This window comes from Pinus tabuliformis, chromosome 1_2, assembly GCF_031772625.1.
Source record: "Pinus tabuliformis cultivar Carrire ecotype Pingquan chromosome 1_2, CPIR1, whole genome shotgun sequence".
Classification (NCBI taxonomy): domain Eukaryota; kingdom Viridiplantae; phylum Streptophyta; class Pinopsida; order Pinales; family Pinaceae; genus Pinus; species Pinus tabuliformis.
Window position 1 is genome coordinate 663,636,704 of NC_142298.1, and position 25,380 is coordinate 663,662,083.

At 36.9% G+C, this 25,380-nt stretch overlaps 2 pseudogenes; one reads left to right on the plus strand and one right to left on the minus strand.

Moving 5' to 3' along the window:
• The first annotated feature begins 3,634 nt into the window (after positions 1 to 3,634).
• Positions 3,635 to 3,991, plus strand: LOC149207442 (short-chain dehydrogenase reductase ATA1 pseudogene; annotated as a pseudogene).
• A 1,246-nt stretch (positions 3,992 to 5,237) lies between these two features.
• LOC149207443 (E3 ubiquitin-protein ligase AIRP2-like) lies at positions 5,238 to 7,474 on the minus strand (annotated as a pseudogene).
• Between the last annotated feature and the right edge of the window lie 17,906 nt (positions 7,475 to 25,380).

Consider the following 25,380-nt stretch of genomic DNA (forward strand, 5'->3'; position numbering starts at 1 on the left):
TGGTTTTGTTGATGCAAACTGGGCTGGAGATCTGGATCAAAGAAGATCTACAAGTGGGTATGTGTTTAACTTATTTGCTGGTGCAGTCAGTTGGATGAGTAAGAAACAATCTGTAGTGGCACTATCAACTACAGAGGGAGAATACATGGCAACCACTCATGCAAGCAAGGAAGCAGTTTGGTTGCAGAGATTGTGTTCAAATATGGGGTTAGTACAGGGAGTTATAAGGATAGACTGTGACAACCAAAGTGCAATTTTCTTGGCAAATAACCCTGCATATCATTCAAAGACAAAGCACACTGATGTTCAATATCACTTTGTGAGGGATATGATAGAAGACAAAAAGGTGTTGCTAGTAAAGGTGGACACTTTGAAGAATACTGCAGATGCATTGACAAAATATGTGAGCTCTGAGAAGTTCTCTTGGTGTAGAGAGACAATGAGCGTTTCAGGGCTGGAAAAATGACTAAGCTCTCTTGTGGCCCCCTGTGGAAAGAAAACAACAAGTGGGACAATGTTGGGTTGTGTTATATTCTTTCCACGACTAGCCCACATAGTTAATCGGGGGGTTAGAGGGGGGGTCACATGGGGTTTGAGGCGTACCCATAACCCCACTTTATGGGGTCCAGGGCAGCGCCCCAGAAAATTTTGGTTTTGGAACCTATGTTAGGTTGGGCAGACCCACCTATGGTTTTGTGCATGATTTTCGCACATGTTTTTTGGACGCGATGGTTTTCGGTCCATGGTATTGGATGCTTCGGCATGTATAAATATGTATTGTAACATTGAAAGGAACATAATGAAAAATCAAGCTGGTAGTCCCGGTTTTGGGATCCAGGGGAAAATCTCTGTGTATAAGTGTTTTATGTGTTATGCTCTCGCATTATTTATTTTCTGTGTTTTAGAATTCATATGCAGGTAATTTCTGTACGGGGTTAAAACCTACAAATACTAAATTTGGATTTAGGCAACCCTACAAGCTATATATACACACATACATATAAACCTATAATCTCATACGTACTTGAAGTAAATTTCAGCATGTACACAAAACTAAAATCAATTAACAACGGCATACATCAATTGTTTGGGAAATCTCAAATATATATATATATATATATATATATATATATATATATATAAGGGTATAAAGGTTAGATCAATCAACTGACACACTCTGTAAAAGGTGATGGTACCAAAGGAAGGTCGCAGGATCTACTCCCAAAATTTGGTTCTTCAGAGTTATTGGCTAGTTACTTGACTTGGCGTTAATCCAAATATAAGGGTTAATGAAAATATCTAAGAAATTGGGTGATTCCACAAAGAAATACATATATTTTTTTCAACCAAGGTAACCCAATAGATGCTTCAAAACATTCAAAGATGGCATCCATCCCCATGGATAGATATTTTATGGTCATCCAAACTATTCCAAAATGTATATCAACCCTGGTAAAGAACCAAGTGTGGGCTATTAGTTTAGGCCCTCTCTGAATGATATCAGGATGTAAAATATTAATATAATGTGTTTATTTTTGTTAGCTGGAAGTTAATTTCCACCCATCTTAAGTAATTAAGAGGAGATTGTTTGAACTATTTTACATCAGAATCTCTCGGTTCAGGCTAGAGAGTTTGCATGAATATGTTGCATTTGCATGCGGCTTCTATGACCATATTGTTACGTTTTTGGTGAAGTAGTGGTAGAAGGGGTATCATTTGGGATGACACAACCTTTCGAAATTTGTCTTCCTCCATTTTGATAGGCCTTAATAATCCAAATAATCACCAAAAATATCATTATGGACAAAGAGACTAGAGATGACCAAGCTCTGTTAATAGATGAATTGACATGGTGGCATTGCTCATTGAGAATGTTGGAAAAGTGTCATTCACAAAGGAGTTGTTTGTGATGCTCTCTAATGTTGGAAAAAAGTCCAACGGATTCTGAACAAATGTTGCATATGCTTCTACTTCATTGAATTGACTCTATGTTATGTACTTCCCTTCACTATTGCATATTTCAGTATCATTTCTTGAGCATTCGAAGCTCTTTAGTAATTGAAAGAAGAGGATGTAAGTTTCCATAAAACATCAAAGCATAGTCGAAATTAGTAAAAGGTTCTAGCTACCTACTTGAGGAATAAGTCTGATTTGAATGGTACCATTAGAATAGATATCTAACATATATTCATACTTTGGTGGCCCAGAAAATGGATCGCATACATAAGGGATATTTAGTGCCTATATTAGATCAATGACTCTAGATAATCAAGAAAATGGATCACGGGGGTTAGTTCAACCAGTTAGATGCCAATGTTATTGGGCATTTGGCTAGTTCATTTTAGTTTCTCTACTTAACCTTAATCCTTCTCAAAGAAATCATTAGTTGCATTCTCTTGTAAGGTTTCCCATACATGAAATTGGATCTGTACATTTTCGTTGCTCAACCTAACCTTAATCCTTCAACGAAACAGTTGGTAGATTCTCCTCCAAGGTTTCCCATAGATATAGTTGACTTGGATCTGTACATTTCAATCCCTCAACTTAACCTTAATCCTTCTCAAAAAAATAAATAGTTAGTAGACTCTCGTCTAGTATTTCCCATATATATACTTCACCCATATTCATTTCAATCACTCAACTTAACCTTTATCTTTCTCAAATAAATAGGTAGCATATTCTCCTCTAAGGTTTCCCATACATACAATTGGATCTGTACATCTAAGTTGCTCAACTTAACCTTCACATACCCTAATTTTTACATATCACAATTCACCTAGGTACATTTCAGTTTCTCAGCCTAACCTTCATCCTTCTCAAAGAAATAGTTAGTAGATTCTCCTCTAAGGTTTCCCATGCATACAGTTGGATCTGCACATCTCAGTTGCTCATCTTAACCTTCACATACCCTATTTTTTACATAATTCAATGTTGCATTATAATAAGACTCTAAAATCCAACTATTGAGATAGAGTATTTCATATACCTAAGGTTTTGACAACTATAAATGGATGGATGACACTCAAACAACATCCATTTCAACTGATTTTCGAGTGCTTTAAGTTGGATTTGGCCTCTGAAGGAAAGTGCATTTTCCGTTGCCCCGATGAATCCCTCTCAAAGAATTTAAAAAAAAAAAATCAAAAATAAAATACCCTAACATAATGTTTTAGCAGTATCAATGTTTCCATTTTTTGTGAATACCTTCAAAATTTTGTGTAAGATTACTTTTCAAGCAAAACGACTATTTGATTTCAAAGTACAATGTTTGACATTTATTTTTATCATGGAACTCTCGCATTGATAAAATACACCAGTTGGAAATTTATACTATATGATGGTTGAAAGGCAAGGTGTCATAATAACAGGTAGAGCAAAAGGAAATTGGGAAACCACTGCAAGAATATTTGTAGAGAACGGAGCAAAGGTGATTGTGGCAGACATCTTGGACAATGTGGGAAATAAAATGTGCCAAGAAACCATTCCCTCTTCCATTTAAATACATTGTGTTGTCTCTAAAGAAGATGACTTGGCAGTAGCAGTGGATGAGGTACTCAACTCATACGGCCACCTTAACATAATTTTCAACAATGTAGGCATCCTAGGCCCCACTGGAAGCATCCTAGAGCTGAACATGAATAAGGTTAATGTGGTAATAACGATAAATGTGAAAGGGGTCTTCCATGGCATCATACACGCAGCAAGGGCGATGCTAGCAACCAAGATTAGAGGATCCATTCGTTGCACTTCAAGTTCGGTGTCCCTAATGGGACGCTTGGTATTCCATGTTTATACCCTTACTGAGGATGCCATTGCACTGGTGAAGGGCTCAGCCTGCAAATTGGGCGAGCATGGGATCTGTGTGAACTATATATCTACCCATGGCATCCCATCTAAGATGTTGGTGGCGTCCTACAGGAAAATCATCAGAGATGACATGACTACGAAGGAGGTGAGTGAGATTGTTGCTTTGGGTGGAAGTATTTTGTAGGGGAGAAGTGTTATTGTTGATGACAATGCTCTAGCAGCTCTATTTTTTGCCAATGAAGAAGGAGGGTTCATCAGCGGTCATAATTTTGTGGTGGATGGTGGCTTCACTTATGCTTGCAGGAACATGTGTTTAATATACCTCAGATAGTTCGACCATTGTTGATTTCTACATTTAATCATCTCTGTGGATTCACATGTTCTCAAATAATGTAATTACACATCTCCATTTATATAAATCTGCAAGATTAAGCTGATAGGTAGTCATAAGGCTCAACTATGACTCTGTATTTATTAGAGAATCACTTTCTTACCATGGCTTAAGAGGTTCACACCTTATTGATCAACTTAGAATTAACCATACCTGGCCTATCATAAGTTGCACTTTTTCCTGAGCCTCTATAAGGTTGGAATCTAGAATCTGTTGCTTGCAAATCAATACAAGGAAGAGTTGAATTCAAAGTGGTATTATACGAGTTGCTTTGGTAATCTTTCAAAGTTATGCATGAGTCATCTGCAAATCTAAAGAGTAGAACAAACATGCATGAGTAACAAGGAATTAACACACAAATAGGTATTGTTCATACAAGGTTCCCACAATGGTGTTCAATTTGTGGGAAGTGATCAGTTACATGTGAATAGAAAAATTAATACGAAAAGCAAGCCAAATGAGATTTGTCAACTTCCAGCAAATGAAAATAACCCTGCACAGGAAAAGAAATTTCAGTTCCAACCATACAAAACAGAATGCAGAAGATACCATAGAACTTACAAGTTGTTTCCCATATTTTCTAGATATAGACTTAGTCTCAAGTTCAAATGAAATGTTCAAGTATATGGGTCTATTTCTACACTATCGTGGTTCTACAAGCTATGAGCCAGCAGGATTCAAAAAATGTTTACCTTTCTTTCGTTCCATGTTTGCCTCTTGCAATCAACAAGGGAGTAGGAACCATGTAATTCAAAAGACAAAGATGATTCATATTTTGATGAAAGGTAACTAATGTGATATCAAATAACATATACGGGTATAAAGAAGATAAAATGTCATTCATGACATGTTCAACAACAAGCTTTCAGAATATTCACTTGATGTGAGAATCATAATGAGCATCATAAACATCCAGCACACTCTTTGGAACTAAGAGTGGTAATTTCTCAAAATAAAGAAACAGTCTTCTTAAGTTTTCCCTCGTTAAGGAAGAGAAGATGTCATTCACAACCTATTCAACAACAAGCTTTTAGAATATTCACTTGGTGTGAGAATCATAATGAGCATCATAAACATCAAACACACTCTCTAGAACTAAGAGTGGTAATTTCTCAACATAAAGAAATAATCTTCTTAAGTTTTCGCTCGTTAATATTGCCATGTCAATGACCTCTCCATTATCATTTAATATCCACAAATCCCTTAAATTTACTTTCTTCGAGTTATCACAACAAAAAGGACATGATTGTGATCATGCATGTCTTCAAATCAATGAAACTTTGATTTTTATTTGAATCTCAGTTCTATCTTTGGAACTAGCTAAACACATGAAAAATAAAATCAAACATACAAATAGGAAACCAAGAGTCCCTTACCATTCACAGTAGCATTTCATGCACATGGCATGACTGCAATTTGGCTAGACAATCTTACTGTTGGTCTCCACACAAATTCGACATTCTTCTTCCCGCTCCAAATCAATGCCATATAGTTGTACCCTCTCTTTATCAACCTTTTTCCTTATATCTATCTGTGCATACTACTTTATGTTTCTGATATTCCATCTTAGTCATCCCTCCATGAAGTTGTAGTAAAGAAGGAAATATCACAGTTGTGAAGACAAATGTATAGTAAGGCATCTTCCATGAACAAATCCAAAGCCAAAAAGAGACTTGCATGAAATATATTTTTATAAATGTATGTAAATGGGGAGGAAATGAGAAAGCAAATGACACATTTCATATGAAGACAAGTTCATAATGATAATATACCATAAAAGTCTCTAAGGCTATTTTTTCTCTCATGAGTAGACATTGTTGTGGTACATCTACATACACCTACAAAATGCATCCTTTGTTACATTATCATAGCTTAAACATGGAGCTAAATTTTGGAAGAGAACCATAGGTAAAAGATAATCTTTAAAATATTTTCTACCCTCCCATGGAAAAAAAAATCCATAAGTGTCTATAGATAGACTTTGTAGTCGAAAATATGCAGGATAGACCAGCTTTGTATATCAATATGCATAGCAAACCCAAAGAACCTGTGAGGTTGCAATAAGTCCATTGCACAAGGAAAAGGAACAAGTGTGCAACTAGGATGTAAGATAATCTCATTTGAAGACAAGCATTGTCATACTCCCTTGGAAACTCAAATGCCCTGCACAAGCTTTAAAAGTGCCTCATGAAACATCAAATACCATACTAAATAAAATTGTTTATAGTATGAATGCATATCTCTTGCATTCATAGGATTGAATGTCATTTTCCTCTTTTTGGTATTCAACCTTACAAGCTTATCAGTATGACACTTTGTAACATTTTCTATGACACAAGAAACTTTTGCAAAATAAGCACAACATATACTAGCAAAATGCTACTAAATACTAAATTCAGATTCAGGCAGCCCTATGAGCTATATACACACACATACATATAAACCTATAAGTTCATCTATACTTGAATTAAATTTCAGCATGTATAAAACCTAAAATTGATTAACAATTGTATACATCGACTATCTCAGTTAGCTCAATTAGCCGACACACTTTGTAAAAGGTGATGGTACCAAAGGAAGGTTGTGGGATCTACTCCCACAATTAGCTTCTTTGGAGTTACTGGATGGTTATCCGACCTGTCATTAATCCAGATATAAGGGTTAATCAAATTATCCAAGAAGTTGGATGATTCCACAAAGAAATATGTATATATTTTTTTTCAACCAAGATAACCCGGGATGCTTCACGACATTCGAAGACGGAATCTACCCCCATGGATAGATATTTAATAGTCATCCAAACTATTCCAAAATGCATATCTTATTGATATTATTCTTGTTACTATTCAATATTCTCACATACATAAGCTATACAGCATATACCATACAGAGGAGGGAAGGAAAGACCAAGCAGGTAAACTTAATCGTCCAGGAATCAATCAACTATTTAACATAATCATTATGTTAGTAGAAGCGGGAGGGCTGTTGGCTTTGAAGATTTAAAAAAAACTCAGGAACAAGGAAAACACACTTTCCCTCATATAATTTTGTGTGAGCACCCTCTCCAATTTTTGGCCCTACAAAGAGAAGATTTGGATCAATCAACCATTTGTCATCCAACTAAAAATCATAATAAGGGCTCTGTGTCATCGTTGTTGGGCTCAAGTTAGATTCATGCTTAGTATATAGGTCACCATTCTTGGTTCCCTTTGGAAGAAATCTAGTAGATTTTAGTGACCCTTCCCATGGGATTTTCTTCTCCTACCCTGAACCCATTTCTGAATATGGCATCATATCCAACTGCAATGCATCCTGTCAATGAAAATAAAAGAAGTCCAAGCATCAAATGGTTGTTTCTCTTCTAGGTTAACAATTAGTTACTGCTAGGTGGATGTAGACATATTAGAAAGAGATTCAGATGATGTCTTACAACATTTTTTGGTTTCAAGAATGTGTTGTACAAATGGTTTCAACTTTCAGCAAATTTTGGGGATACAGAAGCAGTAAAATGGCCTATAGAATTATGTTGCAAGCTCATTTTTTACACAAATATAAAAAATGAATGTAGGTCAACGCCTGCAAACAGTGCTGGGGAGGTTGCAACTAGATACGAAAGCCTACAAAATCTTGTTGTGAAGCATACTTTGACAAAAATTGATGTTGTTTGATAGAAATCAACAAATGGATGTGAGTTAATGGTTTTGAGAAAAAAATTAAAATGGATGTGAGTTAATGACATAATTTGTGTAAAATTGTTTTAATATATTTTCACAGTTAAGAACATAGGTAAATGGGCTAGGAGAATGTTTCTCAAGCAATTTTGAGAAAATAATATCGGTATTTATAAAGGCGTGTCTACAACAGGAAGATATAAATAGAAAGGTAACAAGAAGGGCTTAAAGACATAAAGGATATATCATCAATGCAGATTATTGGCACAGCAGCAACAGATGCCTAATCCATCCACCATGCTCATCTTCAACATTCCCCCAAATTAGCTCTCCAATGATCAACTGCCTCGTGACCTCTACGCTCGGGTGCATCGTACTCCTCTTCGCCTTTGTCCAAAGTCATTCCCTTAACAGTAGTTAACCAATGCATAACTTGTGTAAAAGTTATATTAATCAGTTTGATGTAAACAAATTAACTTGGAGATGCAAACAAAAAACAGAAAAGTAAAAATCAAAACCAATAATAGCAATGTGGACCTCATGCAAGGGCCTCCTTTGCATGAGGCCCACTTGGTGTCTCCAGTGAACCATCAAACCTACCTCAAAGAGCTTGACAAGGGTAGAATGCAACATCCCGCAGCAGCAATTGCAGCTACCATGGGAAGGCATGATGATTCACATGGTTTCACTACTCATGGAGGTCATTTTTTCTAGAGAAAATGAAGTATTTTTGTGGTGAGTTGGCCTGAAGGAAGATACTCCCCTTCTATGAGATAACAATGGGTAGTAGCAACACCTCCTTCACTCACCTAGATGGGAGCTCAAGGTATAGATTGTAGTTACAAGAGGTTACTAAACAAGAAAGAAAATTAAACTGAATACAACCACACAAGTAAAAACTCAAGATTTACGTGGTAAAACCCTGACAGGTTGTCAAGGAAACATCCACGGGGCAAGGGATTGGAATTTCTATTCAATCAATAAATGATTCTCCTTTTCAATAGTTCAGGCATTCATCAGTTTTATATGAGCCTCCTCAATTACATAACTTTTGTTTCGGTATAAAACTAACTTGTCAATAACTAATACAATTTTACCCAAATTTACATTAATTAGTTGTCAATTTCCAACAAACTCCACCTTGACAACAATTTTCCTAATCCCTTTCCCATGCCTATTCATCATCTCTTCTGCAAGCCAAGAGAAGCTAAACACCATCGCAACTTATCTATTGTAACTGGCTTTGTGAATATGTCTGCACAATTCTCCCATGTATGGATCTTTTGAAGAGCTACTTTTCCTCCATCGATCGCATGTCTCGGAAAATGATACCTTACATCAATGTGCTTGGTTCTACTGTGATGAGCAGGATTTGTAGCCAAGTGAATAGCACTTTGACTGTCACAAAGTACATTCACTTTCTCCTATGTCCTTCCAATCTCATCAAGTAGACCCTTTAACCAAATTGCTTCTTTACTAGCATCTGAAGCAGTTATATATTGTGCTTCAGTAGTGGACAACGCAACTGTTTCTTGAAGCTTTGACATCCAACTAATTGCTCCACCTGCAAGAGTAAAGACATAACTTGTAGTAGATCTTCTTTTGTCCAAATCACCTGCATAATCAGCATCTACATATCCACAGACTGATCCTTCACTACCATTAAAGATGATGCAATGGTCACTTGTGCCTCTTAGATATCGAAGCACCCATTTCACTGCTCACCAATGTTCTTCACCTGGATTTTCCATGAACCTGCTGACAACTCCAACTACATGTGAAATGTCAGGTCTTGTAGATACCATCGCATACATTAAGTTGCCTACAACATTTGCATATGGTACATGAGACATATACTGCTTTTCTTCATCAGTTCTAGGACTCAAAACTGAAGAAAGCTTAAAATGGGAAGCTAATGGAACATTAACAAGTTTCACATTGTTCATACAGAACTTTTCAAGTACTTTCTCCACATACTTCTACTGTGATAACCAAATCTTACCATTTTTCTTGTCTCTGTGTATCTCCATGCCCAAGATATGTTTTGTTGCTCCAAGATCCTTCATATCAAATGTCCTAGAGAGCTGAGCCTTTAACTTATTGATCTCTTCCATGCTTTTGCTTGCAATAAGCATATCATCAACATACAAAGATAAGATAATGAATATGCCATTGAAACTCTTGAAGTATACACAATGATCATACTCACTTCTAATAAAGTTCTGGCTCACAATGAAGGAGTCAGACTTCTTGTACCATTGTCTGGGAGACTGCTTCAGACCATACAATGATTTCCTGAGCTTGCAAACTAATCTTCTGCTGCAATCTTGTACAAAACCTTCTGGTTGTTCCATATATAACTCTTCATTCAAATCACCATGTAGAAAAGTTGTTTTAACATCTAATTATTCTAACTCAAGGTTATGTAATGCAGTTAGTGCCAACACAGCACGAATAGAAACAAGTTTTACAACTGGTGAAAAAATCTCATGAAAGTCAATACCTTCAACTTGAGAATACCCTTTTGCTACCAATATCGCCTTATACCTTTCGATACTTCCATCAACTTTCTGTTTCAGTTTGAAGACCCATTTGCATCCAACAACACTTCTCCCTTCAAGAAGTTCTACAAGATCCCAGGTATTGTTCTTGGCTAAGGAATCCATTTCTTCTTCCATAGCCATTTTCCATTTTTCGCTATCTGTATCACCTAATGCTTCCTGATGACAAGAAGGTTCCCCATCTTTAGTAATCAAAGCAAAAGATGAAGCAGAATCTTCATACCTTTTGGGAGTTTTTCTTTCCCTTGTAGACCTTCTTAGAGTGACTGGTTGCTGAACTAGTTCAGAAAATTCAACAGCTTCCTTTGTATCTTCAACACCATTTTCTCCAGAAGTCTCTTCTTCCTTTTGACTGTCACCGAAAGGTCTAGCCTCCAACTGAATTTGTTGATTTGACAATACCTGTTCATGTTCAATTCTTTCAACATTTGATTTTAAAAGAGAAGATTCATCAAATGTTACATCTCTACAAAGGACTATCTTCAGCGATGTAGGATCCCACAACTTGTATCCTTTCACCGCATAGTCATACCCAAAAAAGACATAACATTTCGATTTTGGATCTAATTTTGAACGCTGATTTTTAGGAATAAAAGCATAAGCATCACAGTCAAATATCCTTAAATGTGAATAATCACAAGACTGACCTGACCAAACTTCTTCAGGAATTTTACATTTAATTGCTACTGAAGGTGATCTGTTAACTAAATAACAAGCAGTGGATACTGCTTCTGCCCACAACTCCTTTTGCAAGTTAGCATTGCTGATCATGCTTCTGGCTCTTTCCATAAGAGTCTGATTCGTATGTTTAGTAACACCATTTGCTGAGGAGTATAAGCAGCAGTTTTGTGTCTAAAAATTCCTTCATCCTTACAATATTGTTCAAATTCTATTGAAGTAAATTCACCACCATTGTTAGTTCTTAAACATTTAACTGATTTGCTTGTTCTTTTCTCTACCATTGCTTTAAATTATTTAAAGATATTGAATACATCATCTTTCTTTTTCAGCATAAAGACCCAAAATTTACGGGAGAAATCATCAATAAACGTTAAAAAATATAGAGCACCTCCATATGATACAACAAGAGATGGTCTCCACAGATCAGAATGAATATAGTCTAAAATATCTTTACTATTATGATTTCCAGTTTTAAATATCTGTTTACACTGTTTTCCATACACACAATGTTTACAGAAATCCAACTTCAAAGATTTCAGATCAGGAAGTGATTTATGTTTCATCAGTACCTGAAGACCTTTCTCGCTCATGTGACCCAATCGTTGATGCCATAGGCGAGTACCTTCTTCTTATTTTTCTGACACAATCGTTGCTTCACTAACCTGAGTACTTCCTTTGAGTCTGTAAAGATTTCTGACCTTTTCTGCTTTCATAACAACTAGGGCACCTTTAGAGACTTTCAGCACTCCATTTTGACATGTAAACTTATAACCATCTGAATCCAACACTCCCAAAGAAATCAAATTTTTCTTCAATTCAGGTACATGTCTAACACTATTTAATGTTCTAACTATGTTATCATACATTTTAATCCTGATATTTCCCATCCCAATAGTCTGACATGATACATTATTACCCATAAACACAGAACTACCATTTACATCTTCATATGAAGTAAACCAATTTCTGTGTGGACACATGTGATGAGAAGCACCAGAGTCTAACAGCCAACTTTCAAAACCCTGAGAGACATTACATACAGGTAAAGTTTCATCTATCATACATAATTCTTCAATAGATAAAACTTCGTTTTTCATACCTAAATCAACCTGATTTGCTTCCTTCTTCAGGTTATCAGACTCTTTTGGTTTCCAAAGGTCTTTCTTAAGGTGTCCAATTTTGTTGCAGTGCCAACATTTTGTCTTACACTTCTTTCCCTTTGATTTAGATCTGGAAGACCCCCTTGTTTTTTCTCCTCTTTCCTTTGACCGTCCTCTAGCTATCATGGCTTCTGGTGCAGCTGTTTCAGTACTGGATTTCCTTCGTACTTCTTCAGACAAGAGATCTCCCACAACTGATTAATCAGCGGTGCTCAAACTGGTTAAAGTTACGAAGTGGTTCCATGACTCGGGTAGAGAACACAAGAAGGTTATAGCTTTGTCTTCTTCATGAATTTGAACTTCCATATCTGATAATTGGCATATAAGTGTATTAAAAACATTTAAATGCTCTTCAACTTTTGAATCCTCCTTCATTCGAAGACTATACAATTGTCTTTTCAAATAAATTCTATTGGTTAACGACTTTGTCATATATAGTTTTTATAGTTTTTCCTATAAGCCTGAAGTTGTACTCTCTTCAACAATATTGAAGAGAAATTCAGCTACCAGGCATAACTTGATGGTACTGAGAGCTCGGGCATCCAAGTCCTCCCAGTCTGAATCTTTCATGCTAGCAGGTTTCTTATTTGCCTCGTCCAAAGCTTTGTGCAACCCTTGTTGCACTAGCAAATCCATAACTTTCAGTGTCTAAAGAGCAAAGTTGTTCTTGCCAGTGAATTTCTCCACCTCGAACTTTGCATTCATCATCTTGGCCATTTCTTTCCTCCTAGGGTTTCGGTCTTTTCAACTAGGGTTTCTTTAAAAAAAAATATTTTGATTGTCTTCTTCCAGCAAGGATTTTCCAAGTTTTTAATTTTTCCTACTTCAATTTTCTAGAAAAATTTCACAAATTCCCCAACAAATAAAAAATTCAGATTTTTACTTTCCCAATTTTTTTTTAAATTGACTTAGAAAACCTACAACATCTTTCTGAAAATTCCTTTTGTTTAATTTCAGTTTCCTGAAAGAAAAATCTTTGTTCTTCGATTTAAAGAAACCCTTTAACAAACCCTGAATTTATTCAACAAATTTTGCAAAAAAAAAAAATACCCGGCCTTCCAAGATGATCAGGCAGAGGGTCCTCTTCGATGGGTAGTTTTCACGCAGCTTTCACCAGCATCTTCCTTCTTGCAAACTAGTCTACACGCGGACTGCACTCTAGCTTCTTCAACAAGAGCGCAAAGGCACTCTGAGTCTTCATGCAGTCTTCACACCCTCGATGAGCATGCAAAGAACAGCTCGACGGCTCTGGTCCAGGCATACGCAGAGATCAGAGAGCAAGCTCTGGCTTCACGCAGGCTACGCTGCTTCCTCGACAGATGGCAATGGGCAGCAAATGCTACAGGCACACGCAGAGCAGGATGGCGGTCCACACTGGGCTCCTTGCTCCGGTTCTAGACAGGGCGCTGGTTACACGCAACTCCTCGACGGTTTGCAACAGGCAGCAAACGGAAATGGGCCTCCATGTAGGTTCTGGACAGGGGCGCGCAGGTTTTGGACAGGGCCTCTTCGCTCCACGCAATGATGGCTCTTCCTCTGGTCCACGACGGGCAGGTTTTCACACAGCGTCTCAGCAGTCAGGCAGAGGGTCCATGCAGTTCTCAGAGGGGCCTCTGGCTTCCTCGACGGATGTTGCCACACGCACACAACTCTTCTACTCTGGCGGCAGGAGCTTCCTTGACGGATGTGGCAGCTCTGGCTTCACTGCAAACGCCTCCAAAGAAGCCACACGATCACGCAGGTTCTTTCACCACGCCTCCAAAAAAAAAATCACGCAAGGTTTTACGCAACCTTCTTTTTTTTCTTTCAGAAGCATTCGCCTCCAAACTCAACTCAACTGCTCTGATACCATTTTTAGTTATAAGAGGTTACTAAACAAGAAAGAAAATGAAACTAAATACAACCACACAAGTAAAAACTCAAGATTTACGTGGTAAAACCCTGATAGGGTGTCAAGGAAACATCCACGGGGCAAGGGATTGGAATTTCTATTCAATCAATAAATGATTCTCCTTTTCAATAGTTCGGGCATTCATCAGTTTTATATGAGCCTCCTCAGTTACATAACTGTTGTTTCGGTATAAAACTAACTTGTCAATAACTAATACAATTTTACCCAAATTTACATTAATTAGTTGTCAATTTCCAACATAGATGTTGTCGAAGTTGCATTAGTAGCTTACCCACCATCATTTCGTTCAATGTCTTAACTAATTCAAGATAAATACCCAACTAGAGAAAATTAAGCAGTGGTTGATTTTGTTTACTAAGTTCCATATCGTCTGAATTCATAGGTTCGTGATTGAGACCCAGGTTATGCCTTTAGTGATCCTAGAGAGGAACAGACATAATGTTCCATATGCTTTTTACAATGTTATAGATATAGACCTCGAGAGGGATTGTTACATTTTAGTGATTATAGGTCTGGATAAACAAGTCGATGTGCCTTCTATGAAGACAACTCCGCAATCTACTCTCATCCAACATAAGCACTTTTCCAGCATTATGGTCGATGTTATTTTTTCTCTCTTGATCATTTTTTCATTTCATCTGCCACTAGAGGAGAAGCAGAAACACGTGAATGATCTGCATAGTTATGTTGGATATGGTAGTCAATTTGGTTTGTACAAAGCAAAAAGGAGATATATGTCGTTGCTTCGAAGACAAGGTAAGTATTTGTGTTTCAGAAATATATAACAAGCAGAGATTCTGTTTAAAATTTTTGAAAACTGTTGTGTAGGTATTCCCACGACGGTGAAGAGATTTACGCCCAGGCCTCCAAGTGGACAGGGTAATACATAGTCAATGGTCAGCATTTTCCAGTGAATGGGACACTAGTTGAGGACCATGTAGATAAAGATAAATGGAAAATATAAACAATGACTCCTATATAGGACACCTAGAGGAAATCTCTTTAGTGGAAGACGACAAATTTCTATAATGCTACTGAGAAGACCCTTATAATAAAATACTTATTGGTTAAATAATAAATTTAAAGTAAATTACATTTGAGCAAACATGAAGGACAAGAATATTATTAAATAATAATAAAAGAAATTTTTATAGTACTCAAACGGTATAGGAACATGTAACGTGGAGATAAATCAATAATCATATATCAACCACTAATGAACAATTCAATAGCATGAACTATTGTGTATGGAAGTTAAGCATTGATCCATGTCACATTGAAACTTGTTCAAAGATGTCGATTATGGGATTCGTAATCAATGACAGGCAATTTTTTCTGCTCTAAGTACGTCATTTTTTTTTTTTTAAATATGGATGTGTTAATTAAATCTCATATTTTATGAAATCTGAGAAAATAATTGTGTGCACATTGTCTAACACTATCACCCAGTTGCTTTTAAATATTGAATGTATCTACGCCTAGTATCATATTTTATGAAACTGAATAAATAAGTGTGTACATTATGAATGTTTTAATATGTTGTGGATGATGTATAGATAATTGGATTTACAATTTATTTAAATTTTATATATATATATATAATATTTATGAGTTAATTATTTTAAATTTTATTATATTTTTAATTTGATGAATAATATTTATTTTATATTAACAATCAGTAATTGGTAGTTTGAAAAAAAAATTGAATTAATTGGATGGTTGTGTCACTCACTCTTCACTATCAAGTGCTTTAGATAAAAGTTGAAAAGAAAATTTTATATTGAATATTTTAATCATGGAATTGAAATATTTAGAAGAAAAAGTTGAGTGACAAAGTTTTTATTTTGAATATTTTGATTATAGAATTGAACAAAGGGTGAGGTATGTGTTTTATTTGTCAGAATCATGATCAAGTGCTCTAAAGGAAAAAGAAAAGAAAAAAAAAATGTATTTTTGTATTCTATATTTTGATAAGGGGATTATGGTGGATTTCATTAATGATTAAATTTAGAATTTAAATAATAGTTAAAGGTAATTTGGTGAAATCTCATCACTTTGACAAAGAATCTCATGATCTGACGTAACATGATAGTTGTGCCAAAAACAAAAATATTTATTTAACAAGCATTTTCTAACATTAAGATAAACTGCAAAAAATGACATGTTGGTTGGTTCAACTGAATGTCTTGCAAGTCTATTAAGTGAAGCCTAAATGATTCTTCTCTTTGTCGTACAATAAATAAAAGTTCTCTTGCTAATAGTTTCCTAAGATCATAGCAGGGCCAATATCATCATCCAAGATTCCTCTGTTGCTAATCATTGTCAAACATATCACATTAAAACCAATAAAATAACTGAAATAGTTGGCAACAGACAGTACCATATCTAATCCATGTTTGTAATGAAATGCAAGCCCGGGCCACAATTCATTCTCTAGACTAGACACATTGTAACATGGTCCCATGCCAGTCCTAGCTTCAACATCACCAACTCTTTTGTATCCAATATGAGAAGCAAACTCACATGCAATCTGCTTGAATATTTCTTCATTTAAAATAGTGAAAGTATTGCTCGATTCTACTATTGCTCCTCTATTGCCTTCACTGTCGAATCCAATAACTTGGAAGGCAACTTCAAGCATTTTCCCCAACATTGATCCCTCTGAGACCAATGTAATAATATACACCATATTGAGAAAAAGGAGGTTCTCTAAAACTAATTAAAAATGGTGTGTAATTCAAACGAACATTATTGGGGAATGCCTTATCACCAATAACCATGAGGATTTTTCTTGTCTTCTTCATCAAATCATAGGCTCTGAAGGTAATACACAAATTTATCTTTGCCATTGTCTTCACTAAGTTGGGAAGGCATAGACACAACTCCTTTGCCAAATTGTGTAATATGAAAAATTCATTGAAATGAAACTAGCAAACATCCCACTGTGAAATCGGCTATTGGTCATTCCCCTTCTCCATTTTTCAATGGAAAACTCAAGGTCTCTATCATAAGAAACACTACACTGCTTCCCCTATAATTCTTGAGGCTTCCTGTGTTGATGGCTCTTACTTAAATTCAAAAATTCAAATAAATAAAATGGTGTTGAAAGTTCACACCCTCATAATCAGATTCAAATTCAAATTTTGCATTATGTTTAGTGTATGATGCATCCCTTTAATCTCTCGTACACACGATGTCTCCTTAATCTCTCGTATGCTACCGTCACCTCAAACTTCGCCAACAATTAATAGGCAAACAACAATGGAGTGTAGATGATAATGAAGCTTGGGGTAGGCAACTGGGTAAATTCATAATAAATCAATCACCAAATTATAAATATAGTACTGCAGATGTTCCATAATCTATATATGATCATACATTGATAATCATCTACCGTATTGACATGCACTAAGTCAATCATTAATTTAGGTATGGTGAATAATAATCCCTCCAGTCAATTAGGGTTATCACTGGTGGTTAGGTAGAATGGTTGTTATCTCCCCCACCCAAGTTTAATTCCCTATGAGTAACATAATAATGAAAAATATTGGTATAATAGCTACATACCTATGAATATTGTTACATTAACCCTCACTCTATAACAATAATAAAACGAGTGTTCAATAGTAGTTAGTCCCTACCACTTAGTTTAAATATAGTTAAATTAAAGTAAAAATATTGATTCCAAGTTAGTGTTAGTTTAAGGTTTAGAATCTGGTCAATTTAGGTTTATTGATTAGTAAATTGAGGTATTTTGTTATTGTAATTGTACATTGTTTGCAGGTATGAACAACTTTGTTGCTAATTTCATTTGTTGTAATATGAATTCATCGCCATTTGGAGGGTAGAGGAGAAGGCTTGTGAGAAGCTTTGATTGCCTGTGAGCATCTAGGAGGATTGTACTGAGAGCTGGCTAGCTGTGAGAGCTAAGGCTTTGTGTAATTCTGAGATATTTCCACCTTATATGATAATACAGACAGTGGGGTTTGTAGTTGAGGCTTCCCCTGAGTATTTTCTGTGTTTCATGTGCATTGATTCTTCTTCTAGTTGTATGTGTTCAGCTTGATCTTGCTCAAATATTTTAAGCTTCCGCAAGTTGATAGTAGAATTAGGTTATTGTATTTTGTTTTCGTTATATTGCATTATCGAGTTAACCTGCAGTAGATCTACAGAGCTGGATTTGTGGATAGAAGTTTCTACATGGTATCGGAGCCAAGTTTATTGGAGCACTGAACAGTATACGGAGAAGAGAATTCGAAGTTTGAAGTTCAGGGTTGCAGGTGCAAATCGAATTCATATCATACTTCAAGGTTGGCCAATGGCGTTCTATGGCTTGAGACTCGAGTATGCCTTGGAAGGCAGCTCGAATTACATAGCATGGAAAGATCGCATGGAGACTGTATTAGAAGACAATGGCTTGAAGGATTTCATTGATCAAGAAATCCCAAAGCCAGGTTCAACTAATGCACAAGAGTTGGCTGAGTGGAAGAAGTGTGTGGCGAGGGTGAGACGGATCATCCTTGAGGGAGTTCAAGACCATATTGTCTCGAGTCTCCATAGGAAGGATACTCCATATTCAATGTGGAAGACATTGAAGGACCTCTACCAGAACAGTAGCGACCAGAGGAAATTGGCACTCAAGGATAAGCTTTGAAGAATCAAGATGGAGAACGACAATACTATTTCCACATATCTGAACAAGCTCACCACCTGTAGAGATGAGCTTGGAAGTGTGGGAATAACTATTGTTGATGATGATATGGTGAGCCTCGCTCTCCTTGGCCTTCCAAAGAGCTGGAATAGCTACCAGGACTCTGTGAATGGAAGGGAGAAACTGTCGGATTGGGAACGACTGTGGTCAGATCTCATGCAGGAGGAGATCAGGAGGAGCACACGAGATGGTTCTTCATCCAAGGATGATGATGAAGAAAATCTGGCCTTAGCAAGTAAGGAAAGGAAAGGGAAGGGGAAGGCGTCTCATTCTGAATCGAATTCTTCTCATGGAGGGAAGAAGGGTGACAAGTCTAAAGTGAGATGCTTTAATTGTCACAAGATGGGTCATTATGCGACTAATTGCCCATTGAAGAAGTCCAAGAAGGGATCCTCGAAAGGATTGGAAGGTGAGGCATTAGCCTCTCAGTTCGGAATGGACTTCACCCTCATCGCATGAATGGTGTCATCGATGATGGGTTGTGATTGGTATCCTGACAATGGAGCCTCATTCCACATGACCGGCGATAAAAGTTTATTCAGTGCCTTGGAGGAGAAAGACCTCAAGATGCGCATAAAGATGGGTGACAATGAAAGGTTTAGTGTTTCAGGAGTGGACACGATTGCTTTTCAGAGGGAGCATGGAGCTCCTATCACCCTGACCGATGTGAAGTATGTGCCTGGACTGAAGAAGAACTTGGTATCAGTTGCGATGTTGGATGACAAAGGCTACGATGTTGTTTTTAGTAAGGGAAAGGTTTTCCTTAGACACATCACCACGAAACAGGGGAAACAGATCAATTCACGAGTTAAGAACTTGTATGCTCTTGAGGTTCAAGATGCATGCACAGCCTTGAGGAGCAAGGAAAATGTTAGAGACTTGGTGGTTGAGAGGGAGAGTAAATTACCTCTCAACATGCAGCCAAAAGAAGTCTCAGACAATTGTGGAGGAGCCACAATTGGAGAAGTGGGCAGATGGATCACATGCAGCCATACCTCCAGGTGTGAGGTGGGGCGATGTGAAGTGATAGTCCCAAGAAGTTTGAAATTGGGCAGGGTCAATTGAGAGGTTTTATTTCATGGATCGTACCTTGCTACGGCAGCCCAAAGTACATAGTAGTGAGAGGAATCATTGGGATTGATGCAGTCAGAGATCAAAGTGACAGAGGCTAGAGCAGTTAGATACTGAAGAGCGCAGAGAAGGATTGACAACAGTGCAGAAAGGTTGAGTCAGCAGAAGCACAGAGTTTTCAGTTGACAGAGGCAATAGCAGTCAGAGACTTTGATGACAGAGGCATCATATTGATTCAGGTTGGATGTTTTTTTTGTTTCTGGAGTTGCTGGAGCAACAACACTAGAGAGAAGTGTTGCATGCAAAACATTCCAAAGGTTCAGGATCGGGATCGAGTTGAATTCCTTTCTTGTTGAGAGGGAGTGTTGAAAATAGAAACAAGAAATGATAAAAATAGAATCCAGAATATTCCAATTTTAATTTGTCCTTGAATTAAAATTATGAATTAAATTCGAATTTAGTCTCACCAACTGCTTGGAAATAATTAATTAATTCATCTTGAGTTAATTAGTTGGAGAAATTCAAGTTAGAAGTCTTTTTGAAGTAATGCAACAGTTATCCCTTAATTAAGGAGATAAGATTGAGTTATATTTGAGTTGTAATTAGTTAGCTCAGTTTACTGAGTTAAGTCTAGTTAAATTAGTTCCAAACTATTTGAGGAACTAATTGTGAGTTATCAGTCAGTTGATGCATGCATGCACTCAACTAGTGTACTCTATATAACTGAAGATTCCCTCATCAGAAACTCATGCATGTCTATTCAGAGAAAGACCCAGTTGAGCTAAATGTCAAGGATAGGTTACTATCAGTTGCATTTGTTTTCCTATAAAGGAAACTCATCCATGTAGTCAAGGGAAGGTTCCTTGAGGATTCCGCAGTTTTACAGGGTTTGAGATCAGTGTGAGAGATCAGTGTTCCACTTGGTAATAGGAGGATCACCCAGGAGAAACTACATAAGGAAATAGGAGCTTGGAAGGCAGAGGAAAAGGCTTGTGAGAAGCTTTGATTGCCTGTGAGAATCCAGTTGGATTGTACTGAGAGCAGGCTAGCTGTGAGAGCTAAGGCTTTGTGTAATTATGAGATATTTCCACCTTATATGATAATACAAATAGTGGGGTTTTTAGCTGAGGCTTTCCCCTGAGTATTTTCTGTGTTTCATGTGCATTGATTCTTCTTCTGGTTATATGTGTTCAGGTTGATCTTGCTCAAATATTTTAAGCTTCCGCAAGTTGATAGTAGAAGTAGGTTATGGTATTTTGCTTTGGTTATATTACATTATCGGGTTAACCTACAGGATATCTACAGAGCTGGATTTGTAGATAGAAATTTCTACATTATTATTCTTTTCTCGTACATTTTCACATTCCAACATCTTGTCATTTTAAATGGATACGTGTTTAATTATAGTCCATGAAATAGGGCGAACATTTTCATGTCATGCAAAGTATCTTGTCCTTAATGTATATGTGTTAACTCCTATTGCGTGTGGGGCCCAAGTTGTTGTTCTCTTCTCAATGAAGCTAAATATACTAGTGTATCTCATGTTGGGAAACATCTTGCCTATATACAAATTATACTTAATCAAGTAGATCTTGCTAAATAACTTTATTCATCTTATTAGTCCCTGTCGCAGGCACGGCAGGGACTATAGTAAATGAAATAGTTGCATTAACATTAGTTTGAGTTGGTTACCGTTCGGAATAAGTTGGTCACTCATTATTGGTTGCTAAAGTTTTTAGGCTCATATCGCTTTCACCGTCTTATTTGGCCTCTTCCCGAGGCGGGGAGGCTATAACCATAGGTTATATTCATCTTTTTAGACTTGTGTCCTTCATATTTCAAAAGACATATTTCAAATCTTAACTAATGCTAGCATTAGTTTAAAGTTATTAAATGCTACGAAATGTTATTCCTAAACCTTCATCGAGGTTTCCACTGCCACCACCTTGTTTCCAGGACCACCGCCTTGTAACTGCCACCTACACCTTGTAACTGCCACCTACACCTTTCATGATGGTGACACAAACACTACAACTACACCTTGCATGGTGGTGCCACGAACACTGCAATGGAAATAGGAAGTATAGTTTACAAAAATCACTACCTCTGCTTTTTTCCACTGTGTGTTGTGTGCTCTGTTGCACAGAGAAAAATTGCAACTCAAATTGTTGGTTCTGCCATTTATGTTGATGGCATTACTGGTTCTACCATGTCCGTTTAAGGTGATGTTGATGTTTGCGGTTCTTGTTGCTTTAGTGGCATGTTGTTGCTGCTTTAGCGGCATGTTGTTTATGAGTACCAAATGCATATTACTTAGAGCATGCCTTTTCTTTCCCAAGGGAGATTATGGCTTGCTTGCTATCTTCATTCACCCGAGGTAATGCAAGCTCTGCTTGGTTAGGAATGAGTGATATGAGTCAATACGTGAAAAAACACTTTGTAAAGTAGGGGCCATTAAAACACTTCCCTGGACTTGCCTCAAGGATATTTGTCTACTCTTACCTGCAACCTCTATAGGCTCAGCGTCTTACATGTTGATGTTTGCAACTGATGTTGTATTAAAAGCCTCTGAGACTCTGTAGGCTTAACCTTTTACTTGCAACCTCTATAGGCTCAGCGTCTTACATGCACCTAAACATTTCACTTTGAACATTTCACTGTTAAGAATATAAATTATCCACTGTAAATATTTGGTGTAAAAATTACAGTTACAGTTTCTTATGGACACAATTCAAATTGGTTAGATGATTACATTTCAGTTTTGTTTTCTTTCCATGCCCATATTCTTGTTGTAAAAATTGTTGTAAACATTACTGTTTTCTTTTCTTTCAATGCACATATTCTTTCAATCCACATATTCTTGTTGTAATTTTTACTTTTACTTTTTACAGGGAAGCTCTCATAATTTGGACATTATCCAATGTCCGAATATTCTTAATTACAGGTAAGTGGAAGTGCTCATGATTTGGACACTTCACTGTTATTTTCGTTTCTTTCCAAGAATACAAATTATCTATTGCAAATATTTTTGTTGTAACTAATTACATGAAAGATTTCATTTATATTTCTATTACTCTGCTTCTAAAAATAATTCTAAAAATAAAAATAGAAAGGGAGATTGCTCGTTCAATACCTGGAACATTGATGTCCTTCTAGGACATCTTCTCCAACCAGTTCCTGTGTCCCGAAATAAGCTCCCCTGCATTCATGGTATGCCCCATTTTATCCAGTAAGGAATCATTATTTTGAGGCCTTCATTCTGTATAGAAACCTCATAAAATTGTCCATATATGCCTTTGTTAGTTGTTTTCTGAACATAATTTTTTTTTTGGCTGCAAATTATGGTTTTGATTCTCTATCCTTTATTTCTAGTAATTGAACTTTACCATTTGTTGTAAATACCATAGATGTGTGTTACAACCCCAACTCGCCCTCAAATTTGTTACAGCCCAACTCACCCTCAAGTGCTCCAACTTGCCCTCAAATCTGTCACAGCCCAACTCGCCCTCAAGTGTTGATATATCTTGACAGCAGACTAAGTGTAGAAAGTGTTGATATATGTTGACAATAGATTAAGTGTAGAAAGAGAGATATATCAACTTCAACGCACAGCCAGAGAGTCAGCCCCTTGACCAAGAAAACATTATCAAACTCAGCGCCTTTTAAAGTATGCTTGGCCAGAATTTTTTTTTTTAATTAATACAGGGAACAAAGATTATCGTTGGCCAATTAAAACCCCCACCAATCAATTTTGTTGAAAAACACTTGCACAGCGGTCGCGGGCTCTCCATGCCCTTCCCTGTGGTACTAAGTCATCCCTACCCTTTATTTGAATTAGTTCTTTGTTTCCTCAACGCATGCTTCCCGGAGCAAAGCAACATCCTCCCTTGAGCGAAGCAATGCAACCAATGCAACCATGTCACTATAAGATTTTCAGCAATATGAAATACAGGAACAGGCCAGCTTCAAGCTCTTTGTTAGAAAATTGTAAAAGCAATAGTTGAAAGTAATTCCATCGTTCAGAAAGAATCCACAAGTGGCGACCATGCATTGTGTCCGACTTCATTCTCTTGATGGAGAGGAAGAAAGAAATGAATGTCTAGTGGCCACCATGCATTGTGTCCAACTGTCTTTTCTGGATGGCAATGAAGAAACGAACGTCAATCAATACCATTTTCTATAGGCAAGGAACTCTGTGAGGGCAGGTCTTACTTATTACGAAGGGTGGGGTCCATTCGTCTTACTTATTACGAAGGGTGGGGTCCATTCTTGGACGAGGTCTCGTTGGGTTGACAATACTAAAATGCTGAGAGGATAGGTTTAAGGTAAGTAGTATATATAAAATAGAAAAGTGTCATGCTAACAGGTTCTCTATATACTCAATAAAAGCGAATATTGGTCTGTCGTCTTGTTAACATGCTAATTAATCTATTTTATTCCCATCCCATACCACCTGGTGGAAACTATCGACTATCAACTATGATCGGAAGTTGTCATTTAGAGCTAGCTCCATTTCCAATGGATTATTCCCCATTAGTTAGTTCTTATAGTCTATGCCCCTCTAATAGATTGATTATTTCTTATAGTGTAGTTAAGTTTTAGCGACCCCTCTCTTTCAACGAGCGACTGGATACCCTGCTCTCGATGCTACACGTAGCTGGTTCGAGCTCTCTTCTTTATGTATTAAGAACCCTCCCTCCCTCCCTTTGCTTCTCTCGAACATGTGTAAGAGACCATTGGTAGAGTTCCAGGCCAGACTATAGTAGGCAGGTAGTCAAAGGCTTAACTACACTTTATTGGGGCACGAAAATGCGCTTAGGTGCCACTTTCAATGCTTCAAAGGTTGGACCAGGGGCATCTGAACTTGATTTCTTTGTGACAATGCATCTGAATGGGATGTCACAACAGCTCTTTAGATATATAGAACCCTTGCATCAGCCCAATAGAAAACAACTAACTGGGACAATAGACAGCTTTACAAGACTACTTCAACCCATAATATTGTGTACTGGTCATATGCATGTCCAGTGTCAAAAATGCTTTGTCTAACCATGTGGGGCTCCCATTGCCACAACTTGGCTTCCTGTAATAGAAAGTCTTCAAACTCCCAAACTCACCAGACTTCTACTTTATATTCCCAATTGCAGACATTGGAAGGACTTGTCGCTTAGCAGCCCTTCTTGTATTGTAATAATTAGGATAATATCAATTTTATTTGCAATCCCATTAATCATTAGAAATCCAAACAATCCAAAAACAAAAAATATTGAGATTTAGATATTTAAATACATTACATTGGACATTTCCATGTTCAAAGACAGTTTGTGCAAGTTTCTGCATTGGCTTGTTGATATTTTCATCAAATAGCTCTTGGAACCCACCTTAACAGCGAGTTTACAAACAAATATCATATAA